Source organism: Saccostrea cucullata, unplaced genomic scaffold, assembly GCF_032062105.1.
Source record: "Saccostrea cucullata isolate Sc308-1 unplaced genomic scaffold, CSIRO_AGI_Scuc_v1 ctg1837, whole genome shotgun sequence".
NCBI lineage: Eukaryota > Metazoa > Mollusca > Bivalvia > Ostreida > Ostreidae > Saccostrea > Saccostrea cuccullata.
The window spans coordinates 374,420-391,689 of NW_026930802.1; the positions used below are offsets into that span (position 1 = coordinate 374,420).

The 17,270-nt window shown below is 34.4% G+C and overlaps 2 long non-coding RNA genes across 2 annotated transcripts; both read right to left on the minus strand.

Moving 5' to 3' along the window:
• Positions 1-1,470: 1,470 nt before the first annotated feature.
• Positions 1,471-8,101, minus strand: LOC134230134 (uncharacterized). The gene is made up of 5 exons (XR_009984284.1): positions 8,005-8,101; positions 7,784-7,900; positions 7,471-7,585; positions 7,132-7,223; positions 1,471-1,784 (listed from the first exon to the last, which is right to left on the minus strand). It is a non-coding gene; the product is annotated as an uncharacterized LOC134230134 (long non-coding RNA).
• LOC134230133 (uncharacterized) lies at positions 3,818-5,636 on the minus strand. Its single transcript, XR_009984283.1, has 3 exons — positions 5,071-5,636; positions 4,853-4,924; positions 3,818-4,715 (listed from the first exon to the last, which is right to left on the minus strand). It is a non-coding gene; the product is annotated as an uncharacterized LOC134230133 (long non-coding RNA).
• Positions 8,102-17,270: the final 9,169 nt, after the last annotated feature.

Genomic DNA, 17,270 nt, shown 5'->3' on the forward strand with positions numbered 1-17,270 from the left:
GAAAACTTAAACAAAATCACATTTTCTATGAAAACTGTACAAAGAAACCTTGTTTTATATCAAGTCTATTAGTTGGCGTTTTCGCAAATATATTTTTCTGTCATTCGTGGACATTCTGTCATATTTTGTCGAGAAAAGTGGTGTATATACTTTACTTTGTTTTGTTTTACGCCACTTCCATTTCTCTTATTAATGTCTTCCGTTTCCAACGGAAGACCTTCTACTGATTCTGATGTATTATTACTTTGAGGCCTCATATTTCACTCATTTCTCAACGGATTTTGCTCAAATTTTCAGAGTTTATAGACGTTACTAAACTCTATCAAAATTTTGTTTAGCATTTAAAAAATTCACTTCCGGTTTTGAGTTATTTCCCTTTAAACGAAAATTTATAGGCTTTCATTTCCATACAAAGGCTCAGAGATGGCAAAAGCTTGAGCAGAAATTTTACTGATTTTACACAATAGAAGGATTGAAGTTGTGCACAGCGGTTTTTGTTTTTCTATTTCTCTATTCAAGATGGCGCTATATTGGGGTCAAAAATTAGAACGCTTAAAAGAGCAAAAATTTACACATATTTTGCTTTTTATCTTCTAAACTAAAAATATTTTTTTAAAACATATAGAACAAAATTTGTGCAGAATTGCAAGATCTTTTGAATGATATCTCAAAAAAGGGCTGACCCCTAAATTAAGGGATCTAGAGGGGCCAAATTTTTTTTCCAGATATCTCAAAAAGTATTGAGAATTTGTAACACGTCCAAGAAGCAAAGTTGTGCAAAATGTCAAGCTTAATCTGTTGAAGACGTCAAAATCCGTCCGGCGACGTCACTTCCGGTCAAACCGGAAGTCGTCAAAAAATGCATATTTTTGCCTTTCTTGACAAGTTTTTGGGTAACATATGTCACTGAAAGCACAAAACTTAATTTTCCGTCCGTCGACATCACTTCCGGTCAAACCGGAAGTAGCCCAAAATTGCTTATTTTTTAGGTTTTGATGCAAAATTGAAATTTTAAAGTGACTGAAGAGGACTTAGATCATTGCTTTCTTTTCTTGACGTCACTTCTGGTCAAAACAGGACGGAAGACCTACTCGTTGCTTTGCTCTAGTTGTATTATCCAATGTAATTTCTGGTGTCATGGATAATTTTTCAATAGGGTTATATGTAGCCATTGCAAACAAACAAATAAATAAAAATAACTTTCAACACCATAATTCGGAGAATATATAAGAGTTTCACAATTATAATAAACTCACTGCTTCCCAAACATTGAAACGTACACAGCCAATTGTGCCTAACGTTAATTTAACATGAAAATAACGTTAACTTAACGTTAAATATTTAACGTTAAATTAACGTCAATCGAGCTTATACATGAATTTAACGTTAAAAATTTAATGTTAAGGTAACGTTATTTTTATGTTAAATTAACGTTAAGCGTTAAATTAACGTTAATTAGTTCACACTTATTTAATGTTAAAATGCAGAAAAATTGTGTGCATATTTTTGGAATTTTCCTTCCTAAAAAAATACATGTTATTGCTTCATAGCAGAAGCTTAACTGATACTACATGTAATCATAATTATTTCTCTAAAGGTACACCAGAAGCTCATCAATTTTGCACTTTTCCTTGTAGCACTGCAGAAAGCTAGGCTTGCATGTTGACTTCATCCCTGGTGTCACTTTCTTTTCAATTTGAATATATCCAAAAGGATGAAGGGACCCATCAGCTTTTTCAACAAAATCTCTAAAATTCTGAGCATTGCCTCCGATTTCCAATTTTCTGAAGAAAAGAGAAAAACACCAATTCATCCATTAATACTTTTAATCAGGCATATTCAATACAATGCTACAAATCTTCTTTCTTTTTCCAATCTGAAAAAGAAGAGAGGCAAATACATATATTATAATAATTATAAAATACATATATTATAATAATTATATGAAAATGAAATACTTCAGCAATACATTAACAACTCAAATTTGTCTCAAATATAATGAATGAAACAAGAGGTCCATTGGCCACATCCCTCACCTGAGCACATGGGCTAGCTAAAAAACACAGATCAGTCAAGTATTGAGAAGCTTACTTTATACTTATTGGGGGAGGGGGATTTGAATTTTCTATTACTTGAAAATGTCACTATTACAATACAGCATACATACATGTATATTATTTTGCCATACTTGAAAAGAAGATTTTTAAAGATTTTTCCAACACATTACCTGATCTCCCATTGTGACCCCTCGCTAACCCCCAATCCCCGGGCATTATTTAAATTTTTACTACTTGCAGATCATGTTAATTCGGAGAAGATTCTTTTTCCTATGTATTCTTATGCAAGTCTGTGATCCCTAATTGTGGCCACACCCTAACCCCGGGGGTCATGATTTGAACAAATTGAATCTACATTTAGTACCTATGGATGCTTCCACATCATGTCATGAGATTAATCATTCCTGTCCTAATGGTTCTGAAGAAGATTTTTAAAAGGTTTTTCCTATGCATTCCTATGTAAAATTTTGGTCGGCCATTGTGGCCCAATCCTACCCCCGGGGATCATGATTTGATCAAACTTGAATCTACACTACCTGAGGATGATTCCAAATAAGTTCGGAGAAGATTTTAGAAAAGAGTTTCCTATGCATTCCTATGTAAAACTTGGGATCAAATTTCAGACCTGTTTACCCAAATCGTCGTCTCTCAGTATTTTTGATTAGATTTCTCCGTGAGATTTGGATTTTGCCAGTAAGATTTAACTTTCCATCGATTTTACATATATTAATGCTTTTCTTATACTCAAAATGGTCTTTGTCATTTTGTTATACCAAAGAGTTTGCAAACCCAACATCACTTGAGTGTTTGAAATCTTTCTCTTTTTTAGTGATTCAAAAGCATGAAACGAAGACAGATCATAAAGAAAACTAACTGCTAAATTCCAAATGAAGTTTTTCCGATTTCTGTATTCTCATAAAAGCAAAACGTGAGACGTATTTTAAACTAAAAATCTGTACAAAATACGGCGAAATCGTAAGAGTAAACAGGTCTGAAATTTGAATCTACACTACAGGGGTCAAGAGGTCATAGATGTGCGTATCGATAAATGTTCAACGGAATTTCTCAGTGACGACATAAAGGGTCGACACGCATTCAGTGTCTTGTATACTGTTTACATGCCATTAGTTTTGAAAAATAATGCATTTCGCATGTTAAAAGCCACAAACAGCGTGATCAGGCAAATATAAAGTATGAATAAGTCATAAATGTAAATATAAGTAATAAGATATCATTTTAAAACATCCAACGGGCTATAAATACGGGTTGGTACGATATTAAATTCATTATAAAGCCCTTCAGGCTTTATGGAATTGAATCTTGTGAGTCATGACTAACCGATATTTGTTTAAAAATACCTTATTTCTTAAGTAAGACTGAAAGTCCATTGGGGCCCCCCTACCCCCCCCCCCCCCCCCGGGTTAAAGAGGCCTGAAAGTACACTATCTGAGGATGCTTCCATTTAAGTTCCATCTTTCCTGGCCCAGTGGTTCTTGAGAAGAAGTTGAAAATGTGAAAAGTTAACAGATGGACAGACAGACGCCGAACAAAATGTACATGTGATCTGAAAAGTTCACTTGAGCTTTCGGCTCAGGTGAACTAAAAAGCTACTAGTATTTAAAAACTATATACTTTCATATATATTACTATACAGTGAGACTGGCAAACAGACATTGTGTTTCCAATATACTTTCAAAAAAAAATTAGGGGTGACATATGAAATGGTTTTTACCGGCCGCCAGGAGGCGGTCGGTTACCCAGATAGCATGAGGACATTGGCCCAACGTTGGCCCAACAATGTCGGTTATGTTGGGCCAATGTTGGCAGTTTTACGTTGGCCCAATGTCTTACTGCTCATTGGCGCGCCGTTGGCCCAACATGTTGGGCCAATGTTGGTACAATACTGTTTGTTCATTTGTCAACATTGGTACAACGTTATTCCAACATACCAACGCCAACGCAATATTTTTTTAACGTTGGCCCAACGTTGGACCTCAGTTCAAAATATAATCATGACGTTGGTCCGACGTTGGTCCAACGTTGGTACAACGCTTTTGTTGAAATGCCAACGTTGGTCCAACGTTATTCCAATGTACCGATGCCAACCAAATATTTTGTAACGTCGGCCCTACATTGGACCTCAGTTCAAAATATAGTTATTACGTTGGTTCAACGTTGATACAAAGCTGTTTCTTGAAATATCAATGACACAATTATTCCTCAATACAAATGTCTTACAAAATTATTTAAATTCTGTAATTTTTATTTCCCAAATTATACGACACAATTAATTTCACCATGTTTGGTCAAATACTTTTTTCCTCCTAAAATGTATCACAATATATTCTTTGCCACTTTCACTTTCATTAAAGTATTCCATGGAATGTAACTAAAAGAAGGAAGAGGTAGAAAGTTCAATGTTTCTCAAGTACACTCCACATCACTATGTCCACTACTAAATATCACTTTGATATAAGAATCTTCAAGTTCTAACTGTAGAGTTTTGAAAGGTCATATTTGCATCACTTATCACTTTTTCTGTTGTTTATCTGTTCTTAGAATCCATGTTTCCCACACATATAAATCAGTCCCTTCCATATACAGAAATGCCACATCAATAGTCTCAGAGTGAAGAGGGTTTTTCCATCCCAGCAATTCCTGCAAACGTTAAGATTGTCATCAATTAAAATAGTATTTTCAAATGTTCATCAGCATCACACATATTTTTAAAGCAACCCTTAAAATTGAATTTCACATTAGTAATTATTAATAACAAATACAAAATAGTTACTTACATTTCACTGGTTAACATTCTTGCGTTCACTTACAGATCCGGACATATCTGCTCTGTTCAAGCCCGCCAATTCCTATAAAAGTTAAGGTCGTCATCAATTACAATTGTTTAGTCAGCTACCTGGTACCAATAATTTGAAAGCCTACATGCAGGCCATTACAATGTTGTGTATTTCACATTATTAATTATTTCAATAACAAAAACAAAAGCTATACTTACATTGAAAGGATTAAAATTCTTGCTTTCACTTAAACAGACACATACGCTTTGAATTGTTAAAGTGCGCGGTTAAAAAAAACTGATTTAAAGATGACGGTTTCCTTGGAGACCTATGAGTCACCTGCCGAGCCAGTGAATTTCACCAGTGACCTATTTATTTTGGAGCCCAAAACTTGCAAAACACAGCACTTTAAATTTGATTCAATGATGCTTAATATAGAATCTACCAAGATATAAAATTACTATATGTATTTCACAGACTTATAAGGATTGTCTCATAATTTCCATTCAATATATAATATAGATCACATGTTTATAATTAGTTGCTTATTACATTACCATCGATTTACAATAGATAAATCTAAATTGATGAATACTTTTCGCAACATTGGGCCAACGTTGGACCAGCATTTCATCTCAAACATTACAGGCTACTTGTACTTGCACTAGTAATCCCAGTATTCCTAGTATTGGACCAACTCCAGTTCAGTCAAGCACGCCCAACACAGAGCAATGCATCATTATATTGTCAACATTTATTAAGCTGGGCCAACGTTGGGCCAATATTGAATAACCAGCAATAATCGGCAATGTTTTGCCACTAACGTGCACTCAGTTAGACCTACGTTGGGCCAACATTTCATATTTAACACACAATGGTCTTAATCCATGTCAACATTTACTCGGTTGGACCTATGTTGGGCCAACATCTTAATGTCCAACACCAAATCGCTATGTTTCTTGTCAACATGTAACTACAATGGGCCAATATTGGGCCAACATCACATGCCCAACACCGTTGGTTTAGCTTTCATGCCAACGTAAATGAACGTTGGACCAACGTTGAGCCAATATCACATGCCCAACACCGTTGGTTTAGCTTTCATGCCAACGTAAATGAACGTTGGACCAACGTTGGGCCAATATCACATGTCCAACACCGTTGGTTTAGCTTTCATGCCAACGTAAATGAACGTTGGACCAACGTTGGGCCTACATCTGTTCCCCAACGCCAACACTTCACCAACCATACAACCAAAAACCAACGTTGGCCCAACGGAGTCATGCTATCTGGGTATATGATATGAAAGTTTTCAGTCGCCGTGCGTTTCTGCGGAGTTAGAACAATTTGAATAAAAAATTTAACATTCATGTAATAGAATATTAGGAAAGAGTTTCTGAATGTAAATTAAAAACGCATGATAATCATCAAACTAAAATTTTATGAATAATGGGTTAAATGTTTCATCCAATCCTGATTGACAAATTCCTACGTAACTGAAGTGCGGAGAAATAAGCACACATGTTGGGCATAGTCTAAAGCAAGGACCGCGTTATATGATTGCCTAAACAAATTTTACTTTCTCTACTTCAACAGGATTTGTTGTATATATAATTTAAAATGACGTGTAAATATAAATACACAATGTACTTTTAATACGGAAAATTTTCAAAATCATAACTTAATCTTAATTTATTATCAGGCAGAATATTAGGAGATTTTTCTCCAACAGACAAGGATAAAGCGCGTTTTACAACATGCCAAGCCTTTTCCCGCCACATCTCACACCAAAACAAGACAGAGAAGAAATGTAGTGGCGGATTTAGAGGGAGCTGGGGGTTTCAACATCCTCTGAGCGAGCGAGGAGCCCCATATAGTTGTTACGTTTTATTTAATGTTAAACTATCTCTAGTTAGATAAGTTTAAACGTTAGTTTTAATGGTTAAGTGTTAAAACTACTTAAACATCAAACTTCCGCCAGAGTTCGTTAATAGTACCAACTTACTGGGTGCGGGGACGCAGAGGGCTAAGAGTAAGTTGCTTAAATACATTGTACATGTAGCAATGTACATGTATTATGTACTGAAGAAAATCCTGGGATGTCGGATTCAAATGTTTAATGTCACAGGGATATATATATTAATTAACAGATAAATATAAGAATTCAGTTTCTAATTTATTATATGAAAGAATTAATTGGTTTGCGGCCGATTTTTGACGCTTGCGTCAATATGTTTCTTGTAAATATTTGATATGTGTTCAGAATAAATGCACTTTACATGGTATTTTGAAGATTGCTTAAGGTGATGAAATATATCCACTTTCTTGTGATTATCATGTTCATGTCAGCAAGACTTTATACTGAGTTAACCTACAATTATAAATAAAAAAAAATAATTAAAAATCATTTATTTGAAATGTAATATCTTCAACATATATGATATTCATAGACAGAAATCAAATTTTATGTGCAGCGTCTGATTCAAAGCAAACTTTTAGTACAGTGAAAGCAACTTGGCTTTAAATTTGTCTCTTTAGCATAAACTCTAGATCAAGTTGTAAAATTTTTCTAAATGAAAATTATGAATAAACTATGTATATACTATTTTATAAATAACCTTTATTCCTGCATGGTTATGATCTGAAAAACATCAATTCAAGGAGGCACCAAGGAATGGTATATTGAGGCTGTAGTCTGCTCTTTTCTCCATGTCTTACATACAAGTATCTTTTCTGTATTATGCAGTAAAAGAAAAAAATCTTTATTTAATAATGCTTATAAAATGTTTCTGAACAAAATATTGACAAGTGTCAAATAATGACAAGTACTTAACTGGTATCTTAAAAAATCAGTTGGGGTGTGTGAATGTAAATTTCACTGTCATTACATTTACTGTAGGAATTGTTTACATTTTGTTCCACTTTCAATACCTGTTTTGTGTTTCACTGGCATAATAATTTAGGCAGCTGGGTTCTTCCGAGTCTCGACGACAAAGTCCGATTTGATCCATTTCAGAAGTGCGAGTCAGATGTGATACCGAGTTCCAGCTGTTTAAAATACAATAAAAATAAATATCAAATCGGGTTTTTTTTCTCGATAATGATGAAACCAATTAAGATGAAATGTTAGAATCAGGGAAAACATCGCTCACATTGCGTGTTTAACTTCAACTTCGAGATGGTTATTGTTAACTTGTACACGATTTCTACTTTTACTTTCGAATTTTTTCCGTATCGTACGTAGGGCGGCAGTACAGATGTACCGGCAGGCTTCAGTGTTCAAACAAATTTAACCAACTGAACAATAAATAGATCTAATAAAAATAGTATTGCTGATATACAAATATACAACATAGCAGAGATCTGGCACGTCGTTCACAGCCTACGACACAGTAATTTCAGCGAGATGTCGTAGGGACTAAAATATTTGGTCGGACGTCCACGTCGTAGTGGACGTCCGACCAAATATTTTAGTCCCTACATCTCGCTGAGATTAACGACACAGTAGCCTGCAATGACTGTTGAGTAATGTTGCTATACAAACATTTAGGGACCTCTGAAATCATGAAACTCTCAAAAACGTAATATTACAAAGACTACGAAATACTTACTTTTAACAGAGACTTGATAAATTCTTTTTCCTCTGTGTTACAGCTGGTGACGTCAAACATGACGTATAGTTTCGTCCGATAAAAACAAAACCGATCCTGAGAAAAGCTACGGACCATTTTTAGCCGGAAAAAAATCCAAATCCAAGTTGACATTTTGAAAGATAGAAATAGAGCTTATAATTTAAGTCTAGATAAATTACTTTTTTAAGAATGTATGAAAAAAAAATGGACGGGGTGAAGAGGGTGCTAACAGTTAGAGCACCTCCCTTTCCCAAACCCACACGTGTACACACCCTTACACACACACACACAGGCACTTGTGTCGGAAATAAATTGTGTCGGAAATAATTTTTGAACCTATGGTAGAATACTAACACAACTGTTATCTTTATATATTGGGGTTAAAAATTTATTTCCGACACAAGTGCCAATACCCCCCCCCCCTCCCACCCGCCAACCGCCAACCCCCAACTCCGGCGGTTTCGAGTATCCACATATGAACATCTTAACTAATTAATTAAATGTCACTAAAATGATTGGCAAGTATTGCTTAAAGTTAGGTCTAAAATTTGAATAATAACATTAATACCATGTTATTCTAATTAACATGAAATTAACATTAAAGAATTAACGTTAAATTCACATTAACATGAAATTAACATTAACTAATTAACGTTAATCTAATGTTAATATTTTGGTTCTAGTTTTTTAAGACAGAACCCAAGCTCACTTAAATTTTAATGTTAATTTAACGTTAAAAATTAACATGAAATTAATGTTAAGTTAAATTAACGTTAAAAATTAACATGAAATTAATGTTAAGTTAAATTAACGTTAAAAATTAACGTTGATTTAATGTTAACATTTTTAATGTTAACTTAACACGAAAGTAACATTAAACTAACATCAAGCTAACGTTAATTTAATGTTAATTGAGATTAACACTAAATTAACGTTAGGCACAATTGGCTGTGTACTGTTCGGATTATATATTGCTATACTGAAAACTCCAATAAGGACAAACAATATCATTATTATCTTCATTGCATTAAAAATATATAATGTTCAAAAATGATTCTCTTCAAAGGAAAAAGAAAATAAACTAAGTATAAATAGAGGCAAAGGAAGATACAATAGAAGCAGAAAACTGTTTGCCCTGCTTGATTTGAAATATTACAGCAGCAAAATTTCAGAAAAAAACATTAAAATAGATATTTTCTCCGAAAAACATAGAAGTGATTTCTCTGCATATAAGCTACTTCGAGTAGACGTATTTTTAATTCCTCCAAACAAAACAGAATTTACCCAACCACACAACTCCAACGTCAATCTATTCAACATAAAAAGAGTCAAAATATTGATTTCCAGAACACAGTCAATCTTAAGAGATTGAAAGCTACACAATGAAGAATTATGTTCCCATTTTACAAAACATTCCGTTCTAATATAAGCATTCCTTACTATAGCATAATAAAACCACAATTTGAAGAAATAAAAAGAAAGCCAAAGTCATTAGAAAACATGTTTCCTTTTTTGATAAAGCTCCTTGTTTTTGGACAACCTAATAATTGTTCTCCCCATTCAATCTTACTTTCGTCCATAGATAGGGAGAAAGTTCTGAAAGTGTCTAAAGGTAGATACCCCTCATTACATCGTATGCGTGGATCAGCACCATGCTGTACCAGAAATTCCACAGCATCAAGGCATTTCGGTACATTAGACATCCGTCCTATAATGGAATATAATGGAGGTTTTTCATAATTATCGGTGGAATTAAGACCCTTCCTAGCTAACAAATTAGTTGCTGCATAAATAAAGCTGAATGATGCAAAGAACGGTAGGGATTTCTTCAAGTTCTTAAACGTAGGAAAATGTATAAATTTTCCATCATGAGATTGTTCAATGTTAGAGCTCAAAAGAATTTCAATCATACTTTTATTATTGGCAAAATGAAGCGGAGTCCTGTCCTTCATATCTTTTGGAAATGAATTAGCACCAACACTTATCAATATTTTTGCAGCAATGACATCATCACATAATGCGGCTATATGAAGCATAGATAGACGTAAAGGATTTCCATTAAAATTTGCCAACGTTTGCGTTCTTGACACATGAAGTTGGGTGCGATAGAAATGTCGCCCTATTCCGTTGAATACGGTATTTTGAGGATAATGTCCGAATTGTTTTTATGGATTTCATTACAGATTTTAACAAAATCTATCCATAGAAAACTCTCAGACGAAACTTTATTAATGTCACTAAAACACAATTCAATTTGGTTCTTTATTACACATTTTGTACATATTCCGGATAAAGGCAAGGTATGAATGAGCTTATTTTTCACTGTGCCTGAAAATAAAAGCATTTCAACAATTTTTTTACTCTTGTTCAATAAAGCAACTTGCAAAACTAATGCTCTGTTAAAATGCACACGTGAATAAAAGACATCATCATAAATATCTGCACCGTAGCGCATCGAAACACACACAGCTTGTTCATTATTTCTTAACACAGCAATGGTAAGGAGTGTTCTAAGCTGAAAATCAACACAATTGGCGTCACATCCCTTGCTTCAAAGCAATTCTAACATTTCAACTTCATCAAACGAGGTAGAAACAAAGCGCAGGGAGTCCAACCTAGAAGCTCATCTGCCTGCTCCAAATCAGCACCTCTTTCGATCAAACAGTTAGCAATATCACAGTTATTTGTTTTTGCAATTTTACACAGCAAGGTTATGTCATAGCGGTCGCATGATTTAATCTTCCCATCTTTCGAGAGGAGTAATTTAATAATATCTAATTTTTCTCCTAGAACTGCCAAATGTAAAAGATCAGTAACCATTGAGAAATGTACAAACAATTATCTGAAGATATTGTTTTGACTTTGGCAAATGTGATGAAATAGAAAAAAAGCATCCGGTGACAACTAACCATTCAATAAATGTACTTTTATTTCTTTGTAAGACTTCTAGCATGACAAGTCTGTTTGTATTTGTAATATTTGTGGAATCCTTTCCAACCTGTTGCATTAGTTGTGGTAAATTGTCTGAGCAAGGCAATTGTTTCAATTTGATTAGAGAAAGTTTGCTTTCTAGAAGGAAGGTCACAAAATAATTCACGAATTCTCTGTTTTGAAGGGGATGACTCAGAAGAACATCTCGAAATTTTCCGTCCATAATCTCTGCCAAAGTTCTCTTCGAAAATGAACTATACAATGAACGCTCTATTATTAAAACATTGTCATCGTCCTCACGACGTTTATGCATTCTAACCCTTGCCATTTGCCATTATAAAACTTGCGATGGAAACCCATAGGTTAAGTCCCTAAGAAGCAGGGTGGTGGGCGGATGATAACTAATCTTTCATATACCCCCCCCCCCTTTAAGGAAGCAGTGTAAATGATTTTTATAGATCCTGATAAATGTTTAGAAAATTTTTCAACGTTTGGTGATGCAACTGCATTGATGCTAGGTGCATTACTAGCAAAATGGATATTTCAAGTGCATGTCGCTTTTTACCTGTTTTCCCACAGTATTTTTGTTTGTTGGGTGTCAAACACTTTGTGGCATATTATATTGACAAGGGTTTGGCGATAGAGTGTTTTAATCATGTACATTATTTTATAAATTTTCTACATTGTTGCATTTTCAATTGATCCGTAGGTCTAATATACATTCTGTTCTTCATAATTTAGATAATTGTGCTAGTTCATTTGAATGTATGAAGTGTATGAGGCTATTCAAAGGTTTGTGGTGAGATTAAAGTGTCCCTTTAGCTTTGAAAAAACTAAAGGGCCTACTCATTGTTTGACAAATTTTAAGTTTGGGAATTGATACTCTTTCCATGACTTTCTTTGCACCGTAGCAAAAAGTTTAAGAGCTTACAGAAAAATATTATGTAGTTTTGGAATCAAAAAGTTACCTTAAATAAATGCAATCATTAGCAGGAGCACTTGCTTTTGTAGTCAAAGGACTGTTAGATGGTAGGATTTATGGTTCCTTTGCAGGGGTTAAGAAATTGTATCATTTTATATGGATAACGTCAGAGATAAGGTCTGATTTGTTAATGTGAGTTTAGCTAGTTTCTCAGTCAGTGTCATGATATCGCTCCGATCCCATGTCTTATTTGGTAGGCATTGGTGCTGTCTCCATTGGCCTACTTGTTGGAATGAAGAAATATACTGGGATATTTCTTCATTAGAACTTATTCCCATAGTGTTAGAAATTATAATATGGGCCGAAATTTCGCTGGATATAAAGCTCGTTCTTCATATAAATAATTCAGTTTTAGTCTACATTATTTATAAATAATCTTCCAAAAAAAGAGAAGTGTTACTTTAGCAGAGCTGCCAACATTCTGAAATGACAAATAGTAAGGCGGGGTCCGGGAATCGCCTAGGCCCCAAGCCGTTGAAGATATTTTTGTAAATGGATATGTAAACGGAGCAATTTGAGGCATGTTTCTATTTTGTTTACTTTGAAACATTGACGTGAATACGATCGGCCTTCTAAAAGCGAGACAACAACAGAAGCAAGCGATGTAAGGATTATGAATATTTAATTATAATAGTAGAAATTGTAGACGGCCAGCTATGGAAATTCCGTTATTATAAACTTTGATCGAGAAAAACCAAAATCGGAAGAATATAGTCTAAGAGAGAAATCGTAAGGCGTAATTTATGTGCTAATTTATTAAGATCAAAATCGTAAGGGTTGGCAGCTCTACTTAGGATGTCGGTTTTGCATACTTTTAATATGCAATATTAGTTCAGTTTAATATTCAAATAAAAGTCGAGAACATTTTTGCTGTTACAAAAGCAATATTGTAGATGCCATTTCTCGGTTTCAGTGGTCCCGCTTTCGACAATTGGCTCCTTGGTCAGATCCATATCCTTTCATGGTTCCTATGGAGGTCATGAATGTTATTCATCAACTATAGACAGCCTCCTACAGGCCAGTGTTTCTCAAAATACAGCTAAAATGTACAACTGTTACTAAAAAACCCTGGTCCTTACAACAATCTTTTGGAATTTAATGGGTACCAATTGCGCCCCTTTACAGCATTTGTATTCATATGAAGTTAAAATTGTCCAACGTCTTCTGAAAAGAGGAAAACTCTCTCTGTGGCCTTCTTTTCTACATTTAGATATATCGACGATTTATTGTCAATTAACAAAGAATAATTCATATTTATTGCGATCCATCATATCCCTGTGAGCTTGAAGAAACAAACCCACAAATTTTGATACATCTATTTCATATTTAGAGATTTTTACCTGAGAAGGTCGTTAAAGGTAATTTTACAACCAAGCTTTATAACAAAGGAAATGACTCTTAACTTTTCAGTCGCCAACTTTTTCACTTGTGTAGCAATATACATGTACCTTCATCACCTGCACGAGGTTAATCTATCAGTTAATTCGAATTGCAATGGCATTCTATATGTACATGTATGAACAATTTTTTTTTAAAACAATATTTTTTACTGACAAACAAGTTAGTGAAAAAAGAATATCAGCTGTATCGTTCAATGTTATTATTCCGTAAGTTATAGGTCGATATAATGAACTTGCCAGTAAAATTTAAATCATCATTAAGTAGAATGCTGACTCTTAAGCTTTTTCTTGTAAGACTATTGTTGGGCCATTCTAAACACACTGAATTGTCAGCGGATATTATCGTTAAATCTCGAGCGTAACAAGGAGCACACGGCGGATGTGACCGGTCGGCAAGGGATCCACCCCTCCATGGCACTTGATCCCATATTTTATGCTTTTGAGGTCCATTTTTAACAGGGAAAGTTTATATTCATCTATAATTAACTATAGTAATAGATTACAATATCGTAAATTACAATATTTTTATGCGCCTAGATCGATAGATCGGAGGCGTGTATTTTTTTTGTCCTGTCTGTTTGTCTGTTTATCCGTTTCTCTCTATGTTTGCTAAAAGCTTTTACCTTCGTCATAACTTTTGAACCATGAGCGATAGAGACTTCATATTTGGAATGCTAACTCCACCTATAAAGTTCTCTTAAAGTACACCGAGGTCGATTACCTGGTGACCCTGATTGTGACCTATTTGCTAAAAATAGCTTTTATCAAACTTTCAACTTAATGTTTGAACCATGAGAGAGAGAGAGAAAGAAAGAGAGAGAGAGACTCCATATTTGATAAACATACCCCACCAATGACGCTCTTTCAAACTACACCAAGGTTAATGACCTTATGACCTTGACTGTGACCTATATGCTAAAAATTGATTTCGCCATAACTTTTGAACCATGAAAAAAAGAGACTTCATATTTAGTGTGCACACTCCACTAGTAAAGTTCTTTCATATTATACCAAGGTCAATGACCTTGTGACCTTGGCTTTGACATATCTGCTAAAAATAGTTTTTTAACTGTGTTGCCTCCGGGCGCATAGTGTTTCACAAACACATCTCATTCACTATAAATTCCAGATTGATATATCCAATTTTAAAACTTTTTCTTTTCTATCTGCATATTGTATTTTAAAAAATACATCACTGGAATCTTTTTAAAGATATATTAAATCTCATACTCCAAAAAAAATTCTTGAGTAAAGATCCATATATTTACTCTAGTAAACTTATAATAAGTAAACTATATTTAAGTTCCGTAAATTTTGTAAAGGGAAGTACTCTGTTCCTTTTTGAAATTTTCTTTGTTTTGAGACTTTTGGGCTCCAGTAGTGTTCGTTATTTCAATAAAGTTCAAATACTAATGAAAGAAATATATAATTTATTCCCTTATATAGGAACGTAGCATCAGGAAAGAGAGGAATCGAGCCTGTTCTTTTTTTTTCAAACATACATATACTTTTTACTATTGAAAATGGTTGTTGCTACGCAAGTTGGCTTTAAATATATTGTAGCATAATGCAAAAATGGTAACCTGGTCTTTTAATAAAAAAGAAATGCAATAAAATATGAAGAAATTATAACCCAGAATTCATTTAAGCAATAATAATTTTTCTTGAATTGTATTGCAACTTTTATTTGTTAACAATAACAAGATTATAAAAATGTATATACTAAAGCAACCCCCCCCCCCCCCCCCCCCCCCCCCCCCCCCCCAAATTAAAAAATATTTATCTTTTCATTTTTTTTTTTTTTTTTTATTAAAATTAGGTGTTAGATCCGCTCGCATACTCGTACACTAACATCTAACAATATCCCATTGAGGGTCACGTAAGAGGTCAAATTCGGAACGGCTCTAGACTTATTCGCTTCAACAATATACGATGATTCTGCCAGCGACGATTTGATTGGTTGATAGAATTTGACTTCTGACGTGACCCTCAATGGGATGTTGTTAGATGTTAGTGTACGAGTATGCGAGCGGATCTAACACCTAATTTTAATAAGATCCCCCCTCCCCCGAAATTCAGATTTCTGGATCCGCGCCTGGTGCATTATTAGTTTCATTCACTTAATTACTTAGAACTACAGTATATTAATTATGTTGTAGCACATTTGTTTAAGTGGCAAGTCAGAGCTCCCTGATTTAATTTGTAGAATTATTAAATGTATAAATGTATACTGAAGCAAATACAATATGTCAATATGGATATAAAGATTTGATTGCTTATTCTTAATTATGTGTATAGAAGATTCTTTTTTTATGGAATATCCATCACACTGTAATGACGATTTTATGAGTTTATACAGGCTAGACCTTAGAAATATTTCATTTCACATGCTGAATACTATCATACACTAAAAAAACGTATTTCGGGAAAAAAGGAAAGAAAATGGATCATATGGGAATCGAAACCGCGAACTCTCACAGGTGAAGCGAGAGGCATACCACTACACCACGGATCTGCAGAACATTCACTATAATACATGCAAAGATGAAGTCACATACATGTATATATTCATGTTCGATATTGTCAAATTTTACACAATGCATGGTGTCTAATTTAACCTTTATTAAACAGTTCTAAAAGACGTAATAAGAATATAAAGTCTCCCGAGAACCTGTATAATATGTAATAACTCTCCTCATGCCCCTGTGCTAAAAATAGCGACATGTAATACAATAAATACTAATAAAACAAACGGTACTAGACACTTTGAGAGGGGTGAGAGAGATCCTAGGGAGTTTTGGTATAAAATCAAGCTCAAAATGCTCTTGAAATATTGCCCGAGAAGGAAAGTGTTACACACAGAGAAAATGTGTGAATTTACGGCCTTGAACTTTGACCTTTTGACCCGAAAATAAACAGGGGTCTTCCTTAGGCCACAGGGAGTTGTTACGTAAAATTTCATTGCAAAAGCTCAAAGCTCTAGAGATATCGTGTGGAAATTAAAGTGTTATAACAGACAGAATTTGTGTATTTATGACATTGACCTTTGATCTTTTGACCTCAAAATCAATAGGGTAATAGGGTTCTCCTTTAGTCCACAGGGAGTTGCTATGCAAAATTTTAATTGCGAAAGCACGGGTTCTCGAGATATCGTGTGAAAACGAAAGCGTTAGACAGACAGAATGACGGACAGAAGAATGGACAAACCCGAATTAATATCCCCACTTTTCAAGCGGGGAAGAAAAATAGATATAGACTGTTCCTTCGCCACGCACTCGGCATCAGATGTAAAAGTCACGGGTCTTTCGGATATGACCTTAAAAATGTAGGTCCTGTGTCACGTTAGGCGCTGGCACGATAAAGAACCCTCACTGCTCAATGGCCCTGAGTGCCGAGTATAGGTCTAAATTTTAAGCCTTTCACCGGCAAACGGTGACGTCTCCATATGAGTGAAAAATTCGAGATGGACGTTA